This window comes from Pistacia vera, unplaced genomic scaffold (assembly GCF_008641045.1).
Source record: "Pistacia vera cultivar Batoury unplaced genomic scaffold, PisVer_v2 Contig462, whole genome shotgun sequence".
In the NCBI taxonomy this organism is placed as follows: Eukaryota; Viridiplantae; Streptophyta; class Magnoliopsida; order Sapindales; family Anacardiaceae; genus Pistacia; species Pistacia vera.
Genome location: NW_022196293.1, coordinates 318,303 through 341,320, shown reverse-complemented (window position 1 = coordinate 341,320; position 23,018 = coordinate 318,303). Strand labels below are relative to the sequence as shown.

The window sequence follows — 23,018 nt, the reverse complement described above, 5'->3', positions numbered from 1 at the left end:
ACCATCCATAAGCATTAATTGTGCATTGAGAAGTGACCTAAGAAAGAGTAGGAAACTTTGTGTATGCACTTACTCTATGAGTAGAGAACTTGGTGGATGCAACTACTCTAAGGGTAGAGAGAATGAGAAATGCTAGAATATAGTGAATTAGAAAAGTAGTAGAGATGGGTTGATGCTTTGTGATCATCACCCGACAGCTATGGGAGTCGGGTTGATGCTTTGTGATCACCACCCGAATAGCCCTTAGAGATGGGTCGATGTTTTGTGATCGTCACCCAATAAGTAGTAGAAACGGGTGGATGCTTTGTGATCCCCACCCGGTTAGTCATTAGAGAAAGGGGTGATGCTTTGTGATCATCATCCGACATTTATTAGAGGTGGGTTGATGCTTTGTGATCATCACCCGACAGTGATTAGAGACGGGTTAATGCTTGGTGATCGTTACCCAAAAGTCATGAGAAACGGGTAGGTGCTAGGTGGTCTCCACCCGATAGTTACGAAAACCGATTAGGTGCTTCGTGATCCCCACTCGGTTGTCACTAAGAATGGGTTGGTACTATGTGAATTCCACCCGATAGTCATGGAGAGTGAGATGGTACTGTGTGAACGCCATCCGGCCGTACCTCCGGTAAGATGAGGCCATGACGTTCAGTAGAAACAGAAATAGACACAGAAATAGTATAAGGAAAGAATTAAGTGTAATACATACGGGGACAGACAGATAGAGGGTTTTACTTACTGAGCATTATTTTGTGCTCACCCCGTTATTTTTCCTTTGTGGATGCAGGATCTAGATGTTGATGCAGTCGGAGGGGCGTCGACAAGTGAGGAGCAATAGCTACACTGTTTCCCCTGTTTTGTCTTTTACAAATGAATTTTTGTAAACAATACTCTTTGTGTATAAAAGACATATGACTTATAATGAAAAGAAAGTTTTTGGGCCCAATTTTCTATTGTTGTTATGCATGCATTGTACTATTTTTCAGCAGTTGTTACATTCAAGTTGGAAATCAAAGAAGGAAAAAGATAAAGAAAAAGACTCCAAAATGACTGAGTCTTATAATGCACTGATTATGTGGCGAAACCAACACTGGTCTTTACTCACCATTTTCCTCCAATTGACCGAAAAATCAATGAGTTTTATTTTAATTCTAGTTTTTTTTTTTTTTTTTTTTTTTTTGTTTTTTAAAAGTTCTCATTTTTGTTCTGTTTTACTAGCAAATACTAATCATTCATCACCTGCCACATAAACAATAGCAGTTTAACGTTCTAAGTTCCCCAAATGGCAGGCACTGAAAGAAGATCATGACTTTTATAGTTCTCAATTTGTTGGGCGGCAATCCCATTTAGGAAAGCCAGAAGAATAGATTTGCTCCAAAAGTTGTCACGGAGGACACTTCACCACGATCAGTGGTTACCTCAACAGGAGCAATCGTATCATCATTCTCATCATCATGTGAACACTATGCGTAATCTTCTGAATTAGAGAAAACCACATTAAAAGATTCAATGGTATGATATGTTCTTATGTTGAAAACTCTATATGCCCTACTATTTGATGAATACCTGAGGAAGATTCCCTCATCGCTCTTAGCATCAAACTTCCCTAGATGATCTTTACCATTCAAGACATATCACTTGCAACCAAAAACATGAAAATATGAGACATTTGGCTTCTTACTTTTCCACAACTTGTATGGAGTTTGAGATGTACCTTTCTTAGAAAATTCAGTTGGAGATGTAGCATGCAATGTTAAATGCCTCGGCCCAAAGTCTTGGAGGCAACTTCTTTGTATTTAAAATTACTCTTGCCATCTTCTGAAGGACTCTATTCTTTCTTTCCACAACACCATTTTGTTGTGGTGTCTTATGGACAGAAAATTCGTGCCAAATGCCCTGTATATCACAGAAGTTAGAAAAATCAGAATTTTCAAACTCCCTCTCATGATCACTTCTTATCCTCATCACCTTCTTAACACAGCAGTTTTGCTCAACCTACAACCTTTTCACAAGACACTTAAAAGCTTCAAATGCATCAGATTTTTCTCTTAAAAAATCAACCCATGAAAATCTAGAAAAATCATCAACATAAACATAGACATATCTCTTTCCACCTAAACTTTTAGTTTGCATTAGACCCATGAGATCCACATGAAGAAGTTTTAAAACACATGAGGAAGTCAAATGAGATATAGGTTTATGAAAGCTCTTAGTTTGCTTACCCACGAACTTTAACTTTGGGAAACACAAGCTTCAACAATCCTTTAACAGCATCTTTCTTGGAGAGCTTCACGAGATCCTTGAAGTTCATATGTCCAACTTTCTTGTGCCAAAGGTCAAGACAATTTGATTTGGTGCTCAAACAAGAAACATTGTGAGACAAAAGATAGGAAGTATTATTTGATCCCTTTCCCTCAAGCAAATAAGAACCATTAACATTCAAAACTTGACGCATATTCTTTGAGAATTGAACAACACAATCTTTGTCACAAATTTAACTAATGCTAATAAGATTTTCCTTTAGACCTTCAACATAAAACACATCATTTAGCATCGGGAAACTAGGAAAAACAATAAAAAAATTTCCAAGAATCTTACCCTTTTTCCCATCACCATAGGTAACATGGCCTTCTTCCACAAGTTCAAGATTAATTAACAAGGCTTTGTTACCTGTCATGTGTCTTGAACATCCACTGTCAAAGTACCACAAGTCATTTTGAAAAGAAAGCAATGAAGTATGGGCAACAAGACAGTTAGCACTAAGCTTAGGTTTCCAAATTTTGTGGTTTTTGAAAAAATTGTTCTTGTTTAATGACCCGAGAGATAGAAGTGGTGACCTTACTAAATTAAAATCATGATTTTCAATGCATCTTTTCAAATATGAAATGAGTTTAAAATAGTTTGGTCTGATATGACATTTCTTTTGGCAAAAATGACAGATATGAATGAATCTTTTTACCATCAAGGTCTAATCATGTGGGATAGCAACAATTTTCTAGACTGATTTAGTGGCTTTCACAAAGGTGGTCACTCCAGGTTTGGAGGTGCTAGCATTAGGAGAGAATCCTAACCTGTTTTATCACCAAAGATTTTCCCTTGTCCAAGAACTTCATTAACCTTGTATGAACCTACATTTAACTTTTCAACAATGGCCTTGGCCTCAGTTAGTTCATTTAAAGGTTAATTCAATAAAATTTCCTTATTGGACAAATCAGATAACAAGACTTTCATTTTATCATTCAAAAGTTTCTTATCTTCTAACAAGTAAGATTTTTCAGATTCAAGAGATTTAATTCTCTTGATGGCTTTTAACTAAGCCTCATACATCTTGTCATAAGCCTCTTATTGCTCTTTGTAGACATCACTAGAGTCATCCGAGGACACACTATCACTGTCATCTTGGTTAGCCACAAAGGCTGGGAATTGTTCATTCTCATGTTTGTTGTCACTCTCACTCAAGGTGGCAGCTATGGCTTTTCCCTTTTTCCTTAGAGTGTTCACACACTCAGACTGAATATGGCCATAGCCTTCACACTTAAAACATTTGATTACTTTACTTTTCTTTTCATTTTCTCTTGGAAATCTTTTCGAGAATCGTCCTTGACCAGATTGGTCAAAAAATCTTTTTACAAAGGGTTGTTTCCCCTTTTTAGCGATATTTGGCTTTCTCCTGTTCTTTTTCAGGAATTTTGGAAAGTGTTTTTTTTATTAGAGCAAGTTCATCATCTTCATTATCACTAGTATCACAAATAACCAAAGAATCAGAATTTACCTCATGCTTTAACGCAAGCCCTTTACCTCATTTCTTTTCCCATCGATTCAGACAAAGCTCAAAGGTTTGCAGAGATCCAATCATTTCATCAAGTTGCATTTCATCAAGGTTGCAACATTCTTCAATAAAGGTTGCTCTGGAGATAAATCTTTGAGGAAAGGAGCATAGCACCTTCCTAACAAGATCAGCATTAGAAAATATTTTACTTAAAACAAAACACTCATTAGTGATATTACATAATATGCCATGAAAATCTGTAATGGTTTCATCATCATGCATAACAGTATTTTCATAATCCATGATTAATCTTCTTACTCTGGTCTTTTTCACAATATTAGTTCCATGATTTGTAATTTGGAGTCTATCCCATGCATCTTTAGCCATTTCACTATTTGCAATGTTTTTCATTTGTCCTATACTACCAGCATTAAAAATTGCATGAAGAGCTTTCGAGTTAAAATTGCACTCTTCTAACTCTTCCTTTGTCCATTTATCAAGGGACTTTCCTTGACTCTCGCTAGCTTCATTAGTTTTAGGGTCTTGCCAACCAACCATACAAGCATGCTAAACCCTCTCATTAATAGGTTTTAAAAAGGCACGTATCATAAGCCTTCAAAAGGAATAGTTGGTTTCCTCCAACAAGGGTGGTCTAGTGGTAGACCCTCCTTCACCAAAAGAACTCATGATGAACAAACAGTCAGTGTAATCGTACAAGACTTCAGTGGTTACCTACAAAATTGTAAGACAAGAGGTGACAGTACACACACAAAGGTGGTCACAATAAAAAAATCCAACATGGGGTGATCACACAGCTCCAAGGTGATCACACAAGGTTTGTAGCAAGAGAACTGCAGAAAAACGTGAAAAATAACCAGAACAAAAACAGATCAAAAATGCGATAAAAAGACAATCAACAAACAAGGATCAACTAAAATAACTTTCCAGAACATGCTCTGATACCAATTGAAAGTTTTAATTCCTTTACCAAGTGAATTAAACCTAAGTGGAAATGGTTGCTAAGTTGATTTTAAGAGTTCTTTGAACATAAACATAAAGCAATAAAAATAAACCAAAGTAAAACAATACCAGATTTTTACATGGTTCGGCAAAATGCCTACATCCATGGGACCAAGTCCAGAATGAAGCTAATCCACTAGGTTTACTTTACAGTTCAATTACAAAGTAGAGATTAAGCCTCAGTTACAAGAACACCCCTGTTTTGCAATGCTTTAATCTATACCCTTTGGTTAGACAACGTACAATTATAGCTAGCTCCAAGACACCCAACCAACTGGTCAGCCTTGAGCTCCTTTCAAGGTACAGAAATGAAGATTCACTTCCGTTGAAGAAGCTCAACAAGTTTCGTACATCAGCTACGAACAAAATGTAGAGAGCAAAGACGCATTCTAGGTACTTGAATAAAGGTATTTTTAAGCTTTACCTAAGCATAGAAACTTGACAAAAAAAAAAACAAAACAAAACAAAAGAAAAATTCAGAGAATTTCAAAGTACTTTTCAGGGATAATATCAGGCTTGAAAAACAACTGCATTAGAGAAGAGTTTATATAAGAAAAAAAAGAGGCCAATGCAAGGGATAGTGGGTAACAATAACTTTATGGATTTCAATTTTATTAAAGTTATATTCTATTATCAAGATCTCACCTATCAAAGAGAATAAAACTTTCCAGCACATTAAATATCAATTTGACAAATGTTATAGATCACACAAATATCTCAAAATAGAATAAGGCAGCTCATTGAATTTTAGAAATACAACACGTGTTACCTAATAATATTTGCCAGATATATTGTGATAACTCTAACTCAAAGGTGCTCATGCGATATAGCAGATAAACAATATAAAAGAAGATGGTCACTTTAACACAAGGTGGTTATATTGGAAAATTTAAACAAAATGATTATGCTAAGATAAAGTGAGGTGTTCATATCATGATTGAGAGTTACCACTCTAGATTTATAAGTTGACAAAAAACTTACATGAACCTTGATGACTATTAACACATCATAATTTCATAATTGAAATTGAGTGGCAGGGAAGTATTATTCTTCAGAGTGAAAAGTTCAGTTGGTAAAGAAGAATTGCCAATTGCTCAAGCATCTGTATTGATAAAATGTGCGATATGACCGAAGTAAGTCACATTGTCAAGCTCTAAAGATTGGTGGAGCTGTATGTCCTGACATGACAAAAGGAGTAATATGCTAACTACTGAAAGTATTCAGTATCTCTAGGACAAATGAATTCATTTTTCGAACAGTTCCCATATTGGTTAACTTCTTATGCACTTGATTTTACTTTCCTTCCGTTAACAACAAGTATGATTGGTTAATTTTGAAATAATACAATCAACAATAAGATTGTATTGGCTGATCAAATGAATGACTACAATACCATCAAAGACTTATTGCAGTTGACTATACGATCTCTGATACTAATGTTGCTAAAATCTTTTAAGATTCTGTATATTAATATATATTTTACTAGAATATTTCTAAAATAGATTACTTTACCTCTAGAATAAACTGAAGAGGAATGATGATAGGAGCTTGAAAATACACATTTAGTTAGTGGTTTTTGGGGATTAATTGTGGGAAATTAGATTTAATTTGGTAAAGTTGCTTAATATTTTCATAATTGCCTTTTACGGGATCACGGGTGTTTTTGAGTGTTTTTCAGGTTACTAGTGCTTAAATGTCATGCTCGGATTAAGAATCATTTTGGTAATGTAATGATTGATTAGTGGAAACAAACGGATCAAGAATCGGAGTTGAATTGAAGAAGTTATGGAAGTTGAAGTAAAGAGAAGATTCTAGATTACGTTCTAGCTTGCGCATGCTCGGTATTTTGATAATATCTTGAGCTTTAGAACTCGGATTAAGACGATTCTTGAACCGTTGGAAATCTGATTCAAAGGGCTACATTTCATACGTTTATAACTTTTCCAAATTTCATCGTTATCAAGTTCAAGAATCAACAGCTTTGAAGAACAGTGGAATGATGCGGGAAAAGGGCAGCAGCTACTGTGCCGCGGCACAGTCACATAAGTCATTAGTTTGTTGTCCGTTTTTAGCCAGGAGAATAGGGTTAAGGGTTCCAAATCAAATAGAATTAAGGAAAAACAAACCCTAACCCTTGTGGGATATAAATAGAAGTCTTTTAGCATTATTTTGAGGATCTTTTGGTGAGAAGAAAGGGAGAAAAATCTGTAGAGAAGAGAAGTAACAGAAGTTCTGGAGCTTTGATTCACAATATAGAGAAGTTTTCCTTGTTCTTTTCTTGTAAACCCATGATGAATGTTGTAATAAATATGATTGTTTCTTTGATGTTTATTATGAACTAATTCTCTTTTCTAGGGCTAAGTTGTAGCCCAATTTATGAATATGTATTGACTTAAATTGTTGTTAATTCCTATTGAGCTTTTAATTCTAAGTTTTATTATTGTGCATAATGCTTTCAATTCTTAAGGGCCTGAGAGTTGATTGATATCATGGGTTGGGTTGAGATCGAGAGATGAAACCTAATTTGACTAAGGTAATAAAACCATAGATTGAGCGAACGTTAGAGATAGGTTACCGCGGTCTGTGAAGTTCTGGTAAATTCCATAGAACTTAATGATCTCTTAGCTTCTAAACCCGACTTAGAGATATCTTGGATTGTTGCTTAAGGGTTAATTTGCTAATTGTTCGAGAGAAAGTTAGTGGAATTTTAGGGAATTTGGCATTTAGAATATGCTTAATTAGGTTCGCAATAATTGTCAATGCATAGGATTAAATTGGTGTGAAATCTGTGCCCTAGGTTTAATTATATTGATCTTGACTTCAAAGTGTTTACAAATTATGCATTTGTTTAGTTTCTAGTTTATTACTTTTTCATTAAAGTCATTCTTAAAATTCTGTTTTATCAAATAGCAATAGAATAGACTAGTTTGGTACTTGGTAGGTAGTTCCCTTGGGATTCGACACTCGTTTACTCGAGTTTTATTACTTGCACGATTTTGTATACTTGCGAAAAGCCTGTCACGTTTTTGGCGCCGTTGTCGAGGAACTATTTTGTTTTACCAATATCAATACGAAATATTTGGTTGCTAATTTGATTTGTTTTATTTCTGTTTACTAATTAATTTTTATTTTTGTTTGTTTTGTTCGTGGTTTTTAGCTAGAATCTAGAGAGTTTACGTTCTAGAGGTCGTGGTCATCTTAATCCACTAGATTTTGAGATCGAGAGAACCGTGAAACAGTTGAGGAAAGAAAAGAGGCAAGCTAACTCTGAAAGATCAATGGCTAACACAGGAATTGTCAATCCTAATATGAAAATCAAGAGAATGAGAATGAAGATAATTTAGGAGGAAATGCAATGGGTGGTGCAGCAGTGGTTCAGAGAGCATTGAAAGACTACTCTAGTCCTACTATTGATGGGTGTTATTCAAGCATCAGGAGACCACCCATTCAAGCAAACAATTTTGAGATTAAGCCAGCAATTATCGGAATGATTCAGCCGTCGATCCAATTCGCTGGGCTCCCGAATTATGATCCCAACCTGCATATCGCAAATTTTTTTGAGTTGTGCAACACATTCAAGCATAATGGGGTATCCGAGGATGCAATCAAACTAAGGCTTTTCCCATTCTCTCTTCGGGATAAAGCTAAGGCCTGGTTGATTTCATTGCCATCTGGGAGCATCACGACGTGGAATGAGTTGGCTCAAGCGTTCCTCACTAAGTACTTTCCACCTGCCAAGTCGGCCAAACTGAGGAGTGAGATTACCAAATTTTACCAACAAGATTCAGAGTCATTGTATGAAGCATGGGAAAGGTTTAAAGATCTCTTACGGAGGTGCCCACACCATGGTATACCAATCTGGTCAGAAGTACAAATGTTCTACCAAGGGTTGCTACCAACCATTCAACCTATGATTGATGCTGCAAGTGGGGGAGCCCTGAACAATAAAACGCCAGAGGAAGCATACAATCTGATCGAGGTGATGGCAAACAATAACTATATGAGGAATCCAAAGAGAAATTCAACAAGGAGATCAGCTGGAGTGCACGAAGTTGACAGTTACACTACATTGGCTGCTCAACTTATGAACATCCAGAAGCAATTAGGTAATGTGTTGAAAATAAATACAATTGAATCTTCTTCTCTAACATGTGACCTTTGTGCAGGAAATCATGCATCGAACGATTGCCAAGAGGGAAACCCGTTTGCTCAGCTTGAACAAGCCAATTACGTCAACAATTTCCAAAGGGGGCAAGGGAATCCGTATTCCAATACGTATAATCCAGCATGGAGGAAACACTCGAACTTTTCATGGAGCAACAATAATGAGCAAAAGCAAGCTCCTGTTTTTCAACCTCAAGAGCAAAAATCTAATTTAGAGAATATGTTGACCAAGTTCATTGAAGAGATACGCAAGAGGTTTGAGAAGAGTGACGTCCTGGCTCAAAACCAATCAGCTTCTATTAGGAACCTTGAGACTCAAATTGGGTAGATTCACAACATATTAGCGGGAAGAACTCAAGGAGTTTTGCCGAGCAACACAGAGAAGAATCCCAGGGAACAAGCGCATGCAATCACCTTGAGGAGTGGTCGAAGTTTGGAAAATTCAGAGGGTGAAAAACAGAGGAAAGAACAAACCTAGCAGAATGAACAGAGGGACAATCGCCGCGGCGATGAAGATGGTAGCCACGAAGAGCGTGAAAATACAGAAAATTTCATCAGGAGAAAGGACGATAGCCGCGGCAATGAATCTGATGGCCGCAGCGACCGTGCATCCGAGCAGAAACCCTCGTTGAGCCAGGCAACTCTGCCATATCCACAACGGTTGAAGAATCAGAAGCTCGACAAGCAATTCGGTAAGTTTATTGACATGTTTAAAAGTTTACATATTAATATCCCTTTTGTTGATATGCTAGAACAGATGCCGAAGTATGCAAAATTTTTGAAGGAAATCCTCACGCACAAGAGGAAATTCGAGGAACACGAGAAAGTCATGCTGACGGTGGAATGTAGTGCACTGATTCAAAAGAAACTACCACCTAAACTACGAGATCCAAGGAGTTTTACTATCCCTTGTATTATTGGTAGTTGTTATTTTGATAAAGTGTTATTCGATTTAGGGGCTAGTATTAACTTAATGTCGTTTTCCATTTACAGGAAGGTTGGATTGGGAGAAGTGAAGCCAACCACCGTGTCTCTCCAATTAGCTGATAGATCGATCACATATCCTAGAGGGGTAGTCAAAGACGTCCTGATTAAGGTAGACAAACTGATTTTCCCAGTAGATTACATAGTGTTAGATATGGAGGAAGATAGGGAAATATCTTTAATTTTAGGACGACCTTTTCTGGCCACGGGTAGAACATTGATAGATGTCCACCAAGGAAAATTAATCTTAAGGGTAGAAGATGAGCAAGTAGAATTTGATGTTTTCAAGTCTATGAAGCATCCATCTAACTTAGATTCATGTTTTAAGATTGATGTTCTTGACACCATAGTGGAGCAGAATTTTGAAGAGAATTACCCAATTCTGCCTTTAGAGAATTGTTTGATGAATTCTAGAGACCAGGAGGATGAATTTGATGGTGAAGAGATACGAGAGTGTCCAAGATACTTAAATGCTTTACCACCCTTAGATCGTCCCGAAGCTAAATCGATCAGAGAAATTGGAGCCGTGGAGTCTCAGTCAACTTTACCAATCACAAAAGCGCCTACACTTGAGCTCAAGCAACTACCATCTCATTTAAGGTATGCATTTTTAGAAGCGAGTAAATTTTTTCTAGTCATTATTAATGCTTCTTTGAGTGTTGTAGAGGAAGAAAAGTTGCTGTGCATTTTGAGAAAGTACAAGAAGGCCATTGGATGGACAATTGCGGATATCAAAGGTATCAGTCCTTCAATCTGCATGCACAAGATCTTAATAGAGGAAAGTTTCAAGCCTACTGTCCAACCACAGAGAAGATTGAATCCATCAATGCAAGAAGTGGTCAAGAAGGAGGTGTTGAAACTTTTAGATGCAAGAATCATATATCCAATTTCGGATAGTGCATGGGTGAGTCCAGTCCAAGTAGTGCCAAAGAAGGGAGGAATGACAGTGGTCCGTAATGACAACAACGAGTTGATTCCAACACGAACGGTCACGGGATGGAAAGTATGTATCGACTATCGCAAACTGAACTCCGCGACTTGTAAGGACCATTTTCCATTGTCGTTCATTGATCAAATGTTGGAGAGGTTAGCTGGCCATGAGTTCTATTGTTTCGTAGACGGATATTCAGGCTACAATCAAATTGCCATAACGCCAGAAGATCAAGAGAAGACTACTTTCACATGCCCATATGGAACATTCGCCTATCGAAGAATGCCTTTTGGCTTGCGCAATGCTCCTACAACTTTTCAACGTTGCATGATCTCAATTTTTTCTGATATGGTTGAGAAGTCCATTGAAGTTTTCATGGACGATTTTTCTATTTTTCGAAATTCTTTTAATGATTGTTTAACTAACTTGTCTAATGTTTTGCAGAGATGTGTTGACACTAACTTGGTGCTAAATTGGGAAAAATGCCATTTCATGGTACGAGATGGGATTGTGTTAGGTCATCAGATATCAGCGAACGAAATTGAGGTGGATCGAGCAAAGATTGAAGTCATTGAGAAACTACCACCTCCAAATTCAGTGAAGGCTGTCAGAAGCTTCCTTGGGCATGCGGGCTTTTATAGGAGATTCATACATGATTTCTCTAAAATCTCTAAACCTCTTTGTGATTTATTAGCTAAGGATATTCCTTTTAATTTTAGTCAAGAGCGTTTAGATGCATTTAAGTGTTTAAAAGCAAAACTAATTTCTACTCATATTATTGTTGTGCCCGATTGGGAACTACCTTTTGAACTCATGTGTGATGCGAGTGATTATGCTTTAAGGGCTATTTTAGGACAGCGAAAAGGTAAGGTCTTGCATGTGATTTATTATGCCAGTAAGATTTTGACGGGACCGCAGCTGAATTATGCCACTACTGAGAAAGAATTTTTAGCAGTAGTATTTTCCATTGATAAGTTTCGTTCTTACTTGCTAGGTACCAAGGTTATTGTGTACACAAACCATGCTGCATTGAAGTACCTTCTCGCAAAACGGGACTCCAAGCCAAGATTATTGCGATGGGTATTGCTCCTACAGGAATTCGACTTGGAGATCAAGGACAAGAAAGGAACGGAAAATCAAGGGGCTGACCATTTATCCCGATTGGAGTCCAATGAAGAAGTTCAAGAGGAAGAGAAGCCAATCAATGAATACTTCCCAGATGAGCAATTGTTTGCAATTTAAGAAGGGTCGTGGTTTGCGGATATTGCCAATTATTTGGCGCAGAAGGTCATGCCCCCTAGAATGAACTCCCAGAGACGAAAGAAATTCTTTGCAGATTTAAAGTACTACTTTTGGGAGGATCTATTTTTGTATAAGCATTGCGCTGATCAGATGATAAGACAATGTGTGCCAGAGGAAGAGATGACGAATATACTTCGTCATTGTCATTCAATGGAAGTTGGTGGTCATTTCGGCTCGACAAAGACCGCCGCTAAAGTTCTTCAATCAGGATTTTTTTGGTCCTCTCTTTTTAAAGATGCTTTTCGTTTTGTTATGAGTTGTGATGAGTGTCAAGGGGTTGGGAATATATCTGGGAGGAATGCCATGCCCTTAAATAATATCCTAGAAGTCGAATTGTTTGATGTTTGGGGGATAGATTTTATGGGACCTTTTCCTTCTTCGTTTTCTAACCGTTTCATTTTGGTTGCTGTAGATTATGTGTCGAAGTGGGTGGAAGCTGCTGCGTTGCCAACAAACGATGCTCGTGTCGTTATCAAGTTCGTAAAGAAGAATATCTTTTCAAGGTTTGGCATGCCAAGAGCCATTATCAGTGATGGTGGTTCTCACTTTTGCAATCGTCAATTTGCAGCATTGTTAAGCAAGTATGGGGTTACACATCGAGTTGCAACCCCATATCACCCACAAACCAGTGGCCAAGTCGAAGTATCAAATAGGGAGTTGAAACGAATCCTGGAAAAGACAGTGAACACCTCTCGAAAGGATTGGGCAACTAAACTTGATGATGCACTATGGGCGTATAGGACGACATTCAAAACACCAATAGGAATGTCGCCCTATAGGATGGTTTACGAAAAAGCATGTCACTTGCCAGTAGTGTTAGAGCACCGGTCGTATTGGGCAATAAAGTTTCTGAATTTTGATCTACAAACCGCAGGAGCAAAACGTTTACTGTAACTCAATGAGATTGAAGAGTTTTGCAACAATGCATACGAGAATGCCCGGATTTACAAAGAAAAGACAAAGCAGTGGCATGACAAACACATTGTGAACAAGGAATTCAAGGAGGGCGACAAAGTGTTGTTGTTCAACTCTAGACTACGACTTTTCCCGGGAAAATTGCGCTCAAGATGGTCTGGCCCGTTCATCATTCATCACGTGTTTCCGCCTGGGGCGATAAAGCTTAACCACCCGACGAAGGGAACATTCAAAGTCAACGGGCAAAGATTGAAACCCTATATTAAGAATGGGAATGACGACAAGAGGGTTTCAATTCTTCTTCAGAATCCAAATTGATGACATAAAAAGGCGTCAAGCTAAGGACGTTAACTAAGCGCTTCGTGGGAGGCAACCTATGTTTTAAATTACTTTTCTTTTATTTTATTTTCTTTCATTTTCGTTTTCCATGCATTTATTTATTTTATTATTTATATATGTTTTTTGTTATTTATTTTTTTTTTATAGTTTTTTTTTGTTAATTTTAAAAAAAAAAAAAAAGAGAAAACACGTGTGTGCCGCGGCACAACTTAGGTAGGGGCTACTGTGCCACGGCACAATCGCGCGTTGCTGGGTTTTTAAACCCAGCAGTTCATACCCCCATTCACGCCATAAAACAAAGACAACCCTGCTGTTGCGTTTTTTTGCGTTTTTTTCACCACTTTTTCACTTCTTTCACCCCAAAAACTCATCCTTCTCCTAAATCCCATTCTCATTCTTAGTTTCTTCCTCTTTTGCAAGGATTTCAAGTGTAAATTCAAGCAAATTTTCTTGGTGGAGTTAGGGTTATGAAATTGGGGATTTTCAATTTCAAGAGAAATTGGTGGAATTGATGAGCAAGATAGTTTCTTTCCAACACAAGTAAGTATTTCTAAACTCTATATTCACGAATTTGGCTTCCTATAACTTGATTTGGCAAGATTGCTTAGTGATGTTGGGTGTAAATTCGTTGGTTGAGAAAATTTTAGGATAAGGGTGATGTGCAATTTTCGTGTGTGGATTTTCAATCATACATTGTCATTATTGGTGTTGTTGAGTTGAATTGGTGGTAACTTTGATTGGAAATATTTTGTTGATGGAAAAATTGGTGATTTTGGGTGCAAATTTGTGGTTGAGAAAATTCTAGGATAAGGATAAGGGTGCTATGCAATTTTCGTGTGTGGAGTTTCAATCATACATTGTCATACTTGGTGATGCTGAGTTGAATTGGTGGTATTTAAGGGAGATAAGTTCAAGCTTAGTTGAAGAATTAGGTGATTGTCTAATAGTGGATTGTGGCAGCTCATTGTGTTGAAAACAGAAAAAATATTTTTCATGGCTCCAAAGATAGCCCCCAAGCGAAAAGTGAGAGGTGGGCAGGGTAGTCGAGTGCATGATCCTAAGTTTGTGACTGGAAAAGCTAAGCGAAGGTTTGACGATGCTCAGCAAAAAGTGAGGGGTTTCATACAAGAAAGAGGCATGGATTTTGATGATGATGACGTAGAAGAAATAACTGACATAGTAAAGAAATTGGGTTGGAATAAATTCACTCAAACACCTCCGTCAGCTGTTGCTCCAATTGTAGAAGAATTCTATGCTAACTTACCCGACAGTTCCAATAGGAAGACGAGAGTTCGAGGAAAGGAGGTAAAATTTGATGCTGAGACAATTAACCAATACTATGAATTGCCACAAGTCGAAGAGGACGAATATGAGGAGTACTTGAAAAATGTCGATTATGACAAGGTAATTAGGAGATTGACAAAAGGACAAGCAAAGTGGGTCATGGTGGGTGACCGATATAAGAAATTTTCTGCAGGAAATCTTTGCAATGCTACTCGTGTGTGACAATATTTCATGAACACAAGATTGATGCCAACAACCCACAATAGTACTGTGGATCGAGTGAGGGGAATCTTGCTTTATTGTATCATGACAAAGAAATAGATGAATGTGGGTAACATAATTGTGTCTCAAATGTTATCTTGTGCCAACAATCTTAACACGAGCTACTTCTTCCCGCAACTCGTCACGACACTATGTCGTCAAGCGGGAGTTCCTCATACTTCGAGAGAAAAGGTGATTCAACCTAGCATTTGTTTGACTTATAAGTACATGAACAAACTCTCAATAGGACAGAAAAAGATAACTGGATCAGCGGGTGCTTCATCCTCAAAAGCTCCACAAGAGGACCAAGACGAGAGTTTGTATGATATGGTGGACACCATAGGTGATTATCAACGTCAACAAACCGAATGGATGAATGCTCAATTTCAAGTACTCTTTAACATGCAACGAGATCAAATGGAGCAAGCAGGGTGTGACACTTCAAGGTACAAATTGAGCGAGATGATTTATCGCCCGAGTGAGGCTGATGAAGAAGACGATGAGGAGGCGTCCGATGAAAGTATGGAGGAATAAGCAATGAGACGAGCTCTAGTTGGAAAAGGACAATTGATGTGTTGCATTCCATGTTATTTCCTTCGCTTTATGTACTTTTATTTTTGTGTTGTTTAAATTCTCATATGGCTTGTTTGTTTGATGTAGGTTTTATGTGGATTATCGTTTAAGGTTTTAAGTTGTGACAAATTTAGTGTGGTTTGGCATGTTAATCATTTGTATTCACCCATAAGTTTTGTTATGCACTCTAAATTGGCCAAGCATGGCAAATAGTTTGTTTTCTTTTTGGATTAGATTCCCGATGACTATTGGATACAACAAACAATATGCATGCCTTCACAAGATTATCTCCACATAAATGTTGCACGCGAACGGTAGTGTGGTTGTTTTCTCTACACATTGAGGACAATGATCATCTCTAACGTTGGGGGGAAGGAATATTTTCTTATGGTCAAATTGTTTTTGGTGCTTTGAATTATCTCTTTAAAAGCTTTTGGGTGAAATTGTTTTAGGTATAGTTCTCATACATAAGTCAGTGATAAGACTATGATAGTGAATTTGTAACATTGAGATTTTATTAACTTTTGCGTAATGTAAAGATGATAGTAGATGACAATTACATTTAGTTATGACTCTCTTGGCAATGGGTTTGATTGGTTGAATAATTCAGAAACTTAGAGACGTTTTATGTGTTTTTTTATGGGCAATAAATTTTTTGTGAAAATTAGGCATAAACTCTAGAACTCATTTGATAACCACTTGAGGTGAAATCCTAGAATCTGCATTACTTAGGATATGATTTAGGCAATTTTCTTTGGAACGATTGAGCCTTTCAAGCCAACCTATATTATTTTATCCCTAGTCAACCCTTTGAGCCTATATATACACTTGGTAAGCCTTATTTTTTTTTTTTTTTGTAAATCTACTATATCTCACCTTGACGATGAAGCCTAAAACACTTTCCGACCCATTTTATTGTGAGAGACTTAATTTATGGTGACCTTATAAGAAACTCATGAAAAGAAATGTGGTAGAAGAAAATGAATATATTTTTTGGACCACAACCTAAGTATGTGCAATGAGATAGGTTGGGGGTTGTGAAAAAAAAATGATGATAGTATAAGCAAGGTGGGGTAGACGAATTTTGTTTTGAGTTACTATTTTCCTTAAATATATATATTTGCAGAAAAATAGGAAGAAGTAACTGGGGAGAAGAACTTGAAATGAGGTACATTACATAAGGGTTTGTGCTAATGTTGGAAAGAAGAGTTCAATCAATGTGGAAGGGTAAAAGGTGAATGAGAAGGAAAGCAAGAAAGAGATTGTTCATGGTTATTTACTGTAAAATATTAAGTCTCTTACATTTTGTTAAAAATTCATTTCCGTTCTTTCATGAACCATTACCCTAGCCTAACATTACAACCATGAAAAAGACCTAATGATCCGAGGTAATGATTGGATTCTACATTAGTGGAGAGTGGTTTGAAAAGTGAGCTTATGGATTTGATTGCACATTTGTTTTATTTTCGTACGTTGCCTATGGAGGCTATGCATAAAATCATCTGGGTTTTTAGATAAATGGCTTGTGAATGATTATGAGAGAGTCAATAACAAAAGTGTAGTTGAAATTCACTTATTCTTTGCATTTGCATGTTGTTAATTATTTGATTTGTTCACATTGACACAATTTTTGAGACGATTATATGTATGAATCCTAAAATGTTTGTTTGAGTCTTTAGTTTTGAGTCTATGTGAGGTTAGGTTAGGATGTTTGTGGGTATCATCGCTGGAAACCCTCACGAGACTATAACTCGTCCAACTAGGGCCGCCTAGGGGTTTAAAGGCTTGTTGCATTGCTAAATGCAACCGTGGTAATCTACGGAAATGATTTAGGATAGTTTAGATATAGACTTTATTTTGTTTGTGTTTTCAAGCTAAAAGACTTGTTCTATCGCTTAGCTTGCTAGGGACTAGCAAGAAGCTGGTTGGGGGTTGTGATAAAAGCTTGAAAATACACATTTAGTTAGTGGTTTTTGGGGATTAATTGTGGGAAATCAGGCTTAATTTGGTAAAGTTGCTTAATATTTTCATAATTGCCTTTTACGGGATCACGAGTATTTTTGAGTATTTTTCAGGTTACTAGTGCTTAAATGTCATGCTCAGATGAAGAATCATGTTGGCAACGGAATGAGTGACAAGTGGAAACAAACGGATCAAGAATCGGAGTTGAATTGAAGAAGTTATGGAAGTTGAAGTAAAGAGAAGATTCTAGATTACGTTCCAGCCTGCGCATGTCTTGGTATTTTGATAATATCTTGAGCTGTAGAACTCGGATTAAGATTATTCTTAGACCGTTGGAAAGCTCGTTCAAAGGGCTACATTTCATATGTTTATAACTTTTCTAAATTTCATCGTTATCGAGTTCAAAAATCAACATCTTTGAAGAATAGTGGAATGATGCGGAAAAAGGGCAGCAGCTACTGTGCCGCGGCACAATGCCACGACACACTTTTTCCAGTAGCTACTGTGCCGTGGCACAGTCACGTAAGTCATTAGTTTGTTGTCTGTTTTTAGCCAGGAGAATAGGGTTAAGGGTTCCAAATAAAATAGAATTAAGGAAAAACAAACCCTAACCCTTGTAGGATATAAATAGAAGTCTTTTAGCATTATTTTGAGGATCTTTTGGTGAGAAGAAAGGGAGAAAAATCTGCAGAGAAGAGAAGTAGCAGAAGTTCTGGAGCTTTGATTCACAATATAGAGAAGTTTTCCTTGTTCTTTTCTTGTAAACATGAGATGGTGATGCTTACAGAAGAGTGTAGTGCGTTGCTATTGAAGAAATTACACAAAAGCCAGAGATCCAGGGAGTTTCACAGTTCCTTGCACAATAGGTAATGTTCATTTTGCTAAAGTGTTTATGTGACCTAGGAGCTAGTGTTAACCTCATGCCATTTTCAATTTATAAGAACTAGGCCTAGGGGAAGTAAAACCAACCACAGTCATTTCAATTAGCTGATAGGTCTATAAAATACCACAGGGAGTAGTAGAGGATGTCTAATAAAAGTAGAATAACTATTTTTCCCGGTAGATTTTATTGTATTAGATTGGAAGAGATCGAGAGGTACCTCTAATTTTAGGAAGCACTTTAGCTACGGGTAGAACGCGTGATAGAGTTGATAAAGGAAAACTAATCTTAAGGGTAGAGGATGAACAAGTTGAATTTAATGTTTTGATACTAAGAATGTCCACCTAAGTAGATACTTGCTTTGAGAATGCATCCTTGATGATAAAGTAGCTGAGGACCTTAGAAGAAAAATACCCTCGTTTACCCTAGAAAAATGTGTTGCCAATTTTAGGAGGTTGTAGGAGGAAATTGAGAATAAGAGGGAAAGAGAGCAATTGAAGCTTTATGTAGATGGTGGCATAAGGATAGAAGGGTTTGGATTTTCCTAGATGATCCAGATTGAAGGATTTGAAAGTTGAGCTTACGACTCTATAAAGTGCTTCTTAGAAGGCAACCCAAGCTCTTAATTTGTTGTTGAATTTATTTTAGATTTTTGTTAAGTGTTAAGTTGTGATAACTTTGATTGGTTGATATGTTAGTTGTTTATGTTTCACCCATTATTTTTGTTATGCAATCTAAATTGGCCAAGCATGCACATAGATTGTTTTCTTTGGATTAGATTCCCGATGATATTGGATACACAAAAAATATGCATGCCTTCACAAGATTATCTCCACATAAATGTTGCGACGAAGGTAGTGGTTGTTCTCTCTCACATTGAGGAAATGATCATCTGAACATTGGGGGTAAGGAATATTTTCTATGGTCAAATTGTTTTTGTGCTTTGAATTATCTCTTTAAAAGCTTTTGGTGAAATTGTTTTAGGTATGGTCTCATACATAAGTCAATGATAAGACAGATAGTGAATTTGTAACATTGAGATTATTAACTTTGCGAATGTAAGATGATAGTAGATGACAATTGCATTAGTTATGACTCTCTGGGAATGGGTTTGATTGGTTGAATAATTCAAAACTTAGAGACGTTTTATGTGTGTTTTTATGGCAATAATTTTTTTGTGAAAATTGGTAAACTCTAGAACCATTTGATAACCACTGAGGGAAATCCTAGAATCCGCATTGTTAGGATATGATTTAGGCAATTTTCTTGGAACGATTGAGCCTTTCAAGCCAACCTATATTATTTATCCCTAGTTAACCCTTTGAGCCTATATATACACTTGGTAAGCCTTATTTTTTGTTGTAAACTACTATATCTCACCTTGACGATAAAGCCTAAAACACTTTCCGACCATTTATTGTGAGAGACTTAATTTAGGGTGACCTTATAAGAAAAAAAAAAAAAAAAAAACTCATAAAAGAAGTGTGGTAGAAGAAAATGAATATATTTTTGGATCACAACCTAAGATATGCAAGGAGATAGGTTGTGGGTTGTGAAAAAAAAATGAATAAATGATGAAGTAGAAGTTGGGGTAGACGAATTTTTTTGAGTTACTATCTTCATTACAAAAAAAAAAAAAAAAAAAAAAAAAAAATTACATAGAGGGTTTGTGCTAATGTTGGAAGAGAGTTCAATCAATGTGAAAGGGTAGAGGGTGAATGAGAAGGGAAGCAAGAAAGAGATTGTTCATGGTCATTTACTGAAAATTGTAACGGCCACACGCCGCTACTGCGTGGGTGGCCACGGAGTCACACAGCTTACGTGGCAGGATATCTCTCCCCCCCTTAAGGAGATTTCTTGCGCTTCCCCATGGCTTGAACTCATTCCCCAAGGGGCTATAGGCAAATGAGCATCACCATGAGTACCATCAGGCCAGCTAGCCTGAGGTACTATGGTGATGCTCATTTGCTATAGCTGGCCTGATGGTACTCATGGTGGATGCTCATTTGCCTATAGCCCCTTGGGGAATGGGTAAGTCATGGGGAAGGCGAAAGAAATCTCCTTAAGGGGGGGAGAGATATCCTGCCACGTGTAGGGAGCTGTGTGAAATCGTGGCCGACCAGCAGCAGTAGCGGCTGTGGGCCGTTACATAAAAAGGCGCCTTTTTTTGCACGGCCCGGATCTGACCCCGAGCTGGGCTGGGCTCGACCACTCTGGGCTCACCCCAGCGGGACTCACTAGGACTATCCCCGGCCCTGGACCTGGGTTTCTTCGCCTTCCTACCACTCGTACAAGACCTCCAGGCTTTAGTCATTGGGAAGCCTGGTAATCACCATGCTCCCCAATTGACTATAGCCCTGGTCTTGGGCGGGTGGGGGGGGGAGGCGAATATTGTCATGGCTCGGATCTGACCCTCGAGCTGGGCTGGGCTCTGACCACTCTGGGCTCACCCCAGCGTGACTCACTAGGACTATCCCCGGCCCTGGACCACCGGGTTTCTTTCGCCTTCCCACACTCGTACCAAGACCTCCAGGCTTTAGTCAATTGGGAAGCAGGTGAGTACCATCAGGCTAGCTAGCCTGATGGTACTCACCATGCTTCCCAATTGACTAAAGCCTGGAGGTCTTGGGTACGAGTGGTGGGGAAGGCGAAAGAAACCCGGTGGTCCAGGGCCGGGGATAGTCCTAGTGAGTCACGTGGGGTGAGCCCAGAGTGGTCAAAGCCAGCCCAGCTCGGGGTCAGATCGGGCCGATGCCAAAACATATGATGGAGAATAAAATAAAATATCAAATTGGGAGTGTTTGGCAACGTGGGGCGTTTGGGTTGGAGCCCAAGCTTATTCCATATGCGATTAGGGCAACTTGATTCACTATAAAAGAAAAAGTGTGTTAATTAAATAAGGAAGAATTTTTCTTTAAAAAGAAAAACACACACACATCCCCTCTTAATACACTCCCACGGCAGAAACACTTTAGGCTCAAAAATCAATTCAATTGATCTGCTTTCTTCTTAATCTTGAAGCCAAAGAGGATCTAGCAAATCCCTCTTTGGTTCTTTTGAGATTGTCTTTGTGTGGACTACGTGGGTTCAATCCTACACTTAGATCGATAGCAAAACATTCGTTGACAAATTTGGAGGAGCCTCCAACGTGTGTTTGTTTTCTTTAAACTCAGATTTATTTCTTTGTAGATTTTATTTTAATATGAATTGTAAAATTATACCCTTGATCTTGGATCATGTAAACGATCTCTATATTATATTTGTTTTGTTTCTGCTGCGTATATGGGACCGTTTACTAACATATGCCCTAGGTCTAGTCATCTTGTTTTTACCCAAAGGTTTATTTTAATTGTTCTCTTTTCAGTTTTCTTTTTAAATTCAATTGTTTATTTAAATTAGGATTTCCTTGATAAAATTTAGATTGATCAAATAGTAATAGGATAGTTTAATTGGTAATTGATAATAGTAATTCCCTTGGGTTCGATATCCGTATTTTATACACTTTATTACTTGCACGATTTCGTACACTTGCGAAAATCAACAACAAGTTTTTGGCGCCGTTGTCAAGGAATTGCTTTTATATTATCAATATCAGTACAAGCTATTTATTTGCTAATTTGGTTTGTAATTTATTTTTATTTTCTATTTATTTGTTTTTTTTGTTTTTAGTGCTTTAATTTTTATTTCTGTATTTTTAGTGTTGGACCGTATAGAGGAGTTAGGTTCAATGGCAGATACAGGAGGAGAAGAAGTTCAAAGGGCACTTAAGGATTACTCAAGACCTACAATTAAGGGATGTGCTTCCAGTATTAGGAGACCACCGATTCAAGCAAATACCTTCGAGATAAAGCCAGACGTTATTCAGATGATAGAACATTCGATTCAATTTACAGGGCTGTCTAGTGATGATCCTAATTTGCATATCGCAAATTTTCTGGAGCTATATAATACATTCCGACATAATGGGTTATCTGATGATGCAATTAGGTTACGGCTTTTCCCATTCTCTCTTCGGGATAAAGCTAAGGCTTGGTTAATTTCTCTACCACCCAAAAGCATCAGTACTTGGAATGAGTTAGTTCAAGTGTTCCTTGCGAAGTATTTTCCACCGATCAAGTCTGCCAAGATGAGGAGTGACATCACAATTTTTTTCCAGCAAGATATGGAATTGCTTTATGAAGCTTGGGAGAGATATAAGGATCTCTTACAGAGGTGTCCTCACCATGGGTTACCAATATGGTAGCAATTACAAACATTTTACAATGGGTTGATGCCAAATATACAAGCCATGGTGGATGCTACAAGTGGGGGAGCCTTGAATAACAAAACACCGGAGGAAGCCTATAATCTAATTAAAGTGATGGCAAACAATAACTACATGAGGCCTTTAGAGAGAAATTCAACAAGGAAAGAAGCGAGAGTGTACAAAGTTGATGGCTACACCACGTTGGCTGCTCAACTTTCAAACATCCAAAAGCAATTAGGAGTTGCCCTAAAGGTAAATGCTATTGAAACTCGTTCTCTAACTTGTGAATTTTGTGCAGGGAATCATTTGTCAAGAGATTGTCAAGTAGGGAATCCATTTGCTCCACCTCAACAAGCAAATTATGTCAACAATTTTCAAGAAGAGCAAT

At 37.6% G+C, this 23,018-nt stretch overlaps 2 non-coding genes across 2 annotated transcripts; both read right to left on the bottom strand.

Annotated features, from left to right (window-relative positions):
- Positions 1-8,534: 8,534 nt before the first annotated feature.
- LOC116145598 lies at positions 8,535-8,641 on the bottom strand. Its single transcript, XR_004130392.1, has one exon. It is a non-coding gene; the product is annotated as a small nucleolar RNA R71 (small nucleolar RNA).
- Positions 8,642-22,507: 13,866 nt separating this feature from the next.
- On the bottom strand, positions 22,508-22,614 carry LOC116145603. Its single transcript, XR_004130397.1, has one exon. It is a non-coding gene; the product is annotated as a small nucleolar RNA R71 (small nucleolar RNA).
- Positions 22,615-23,018: the final 404 nt, after the last annotated feature.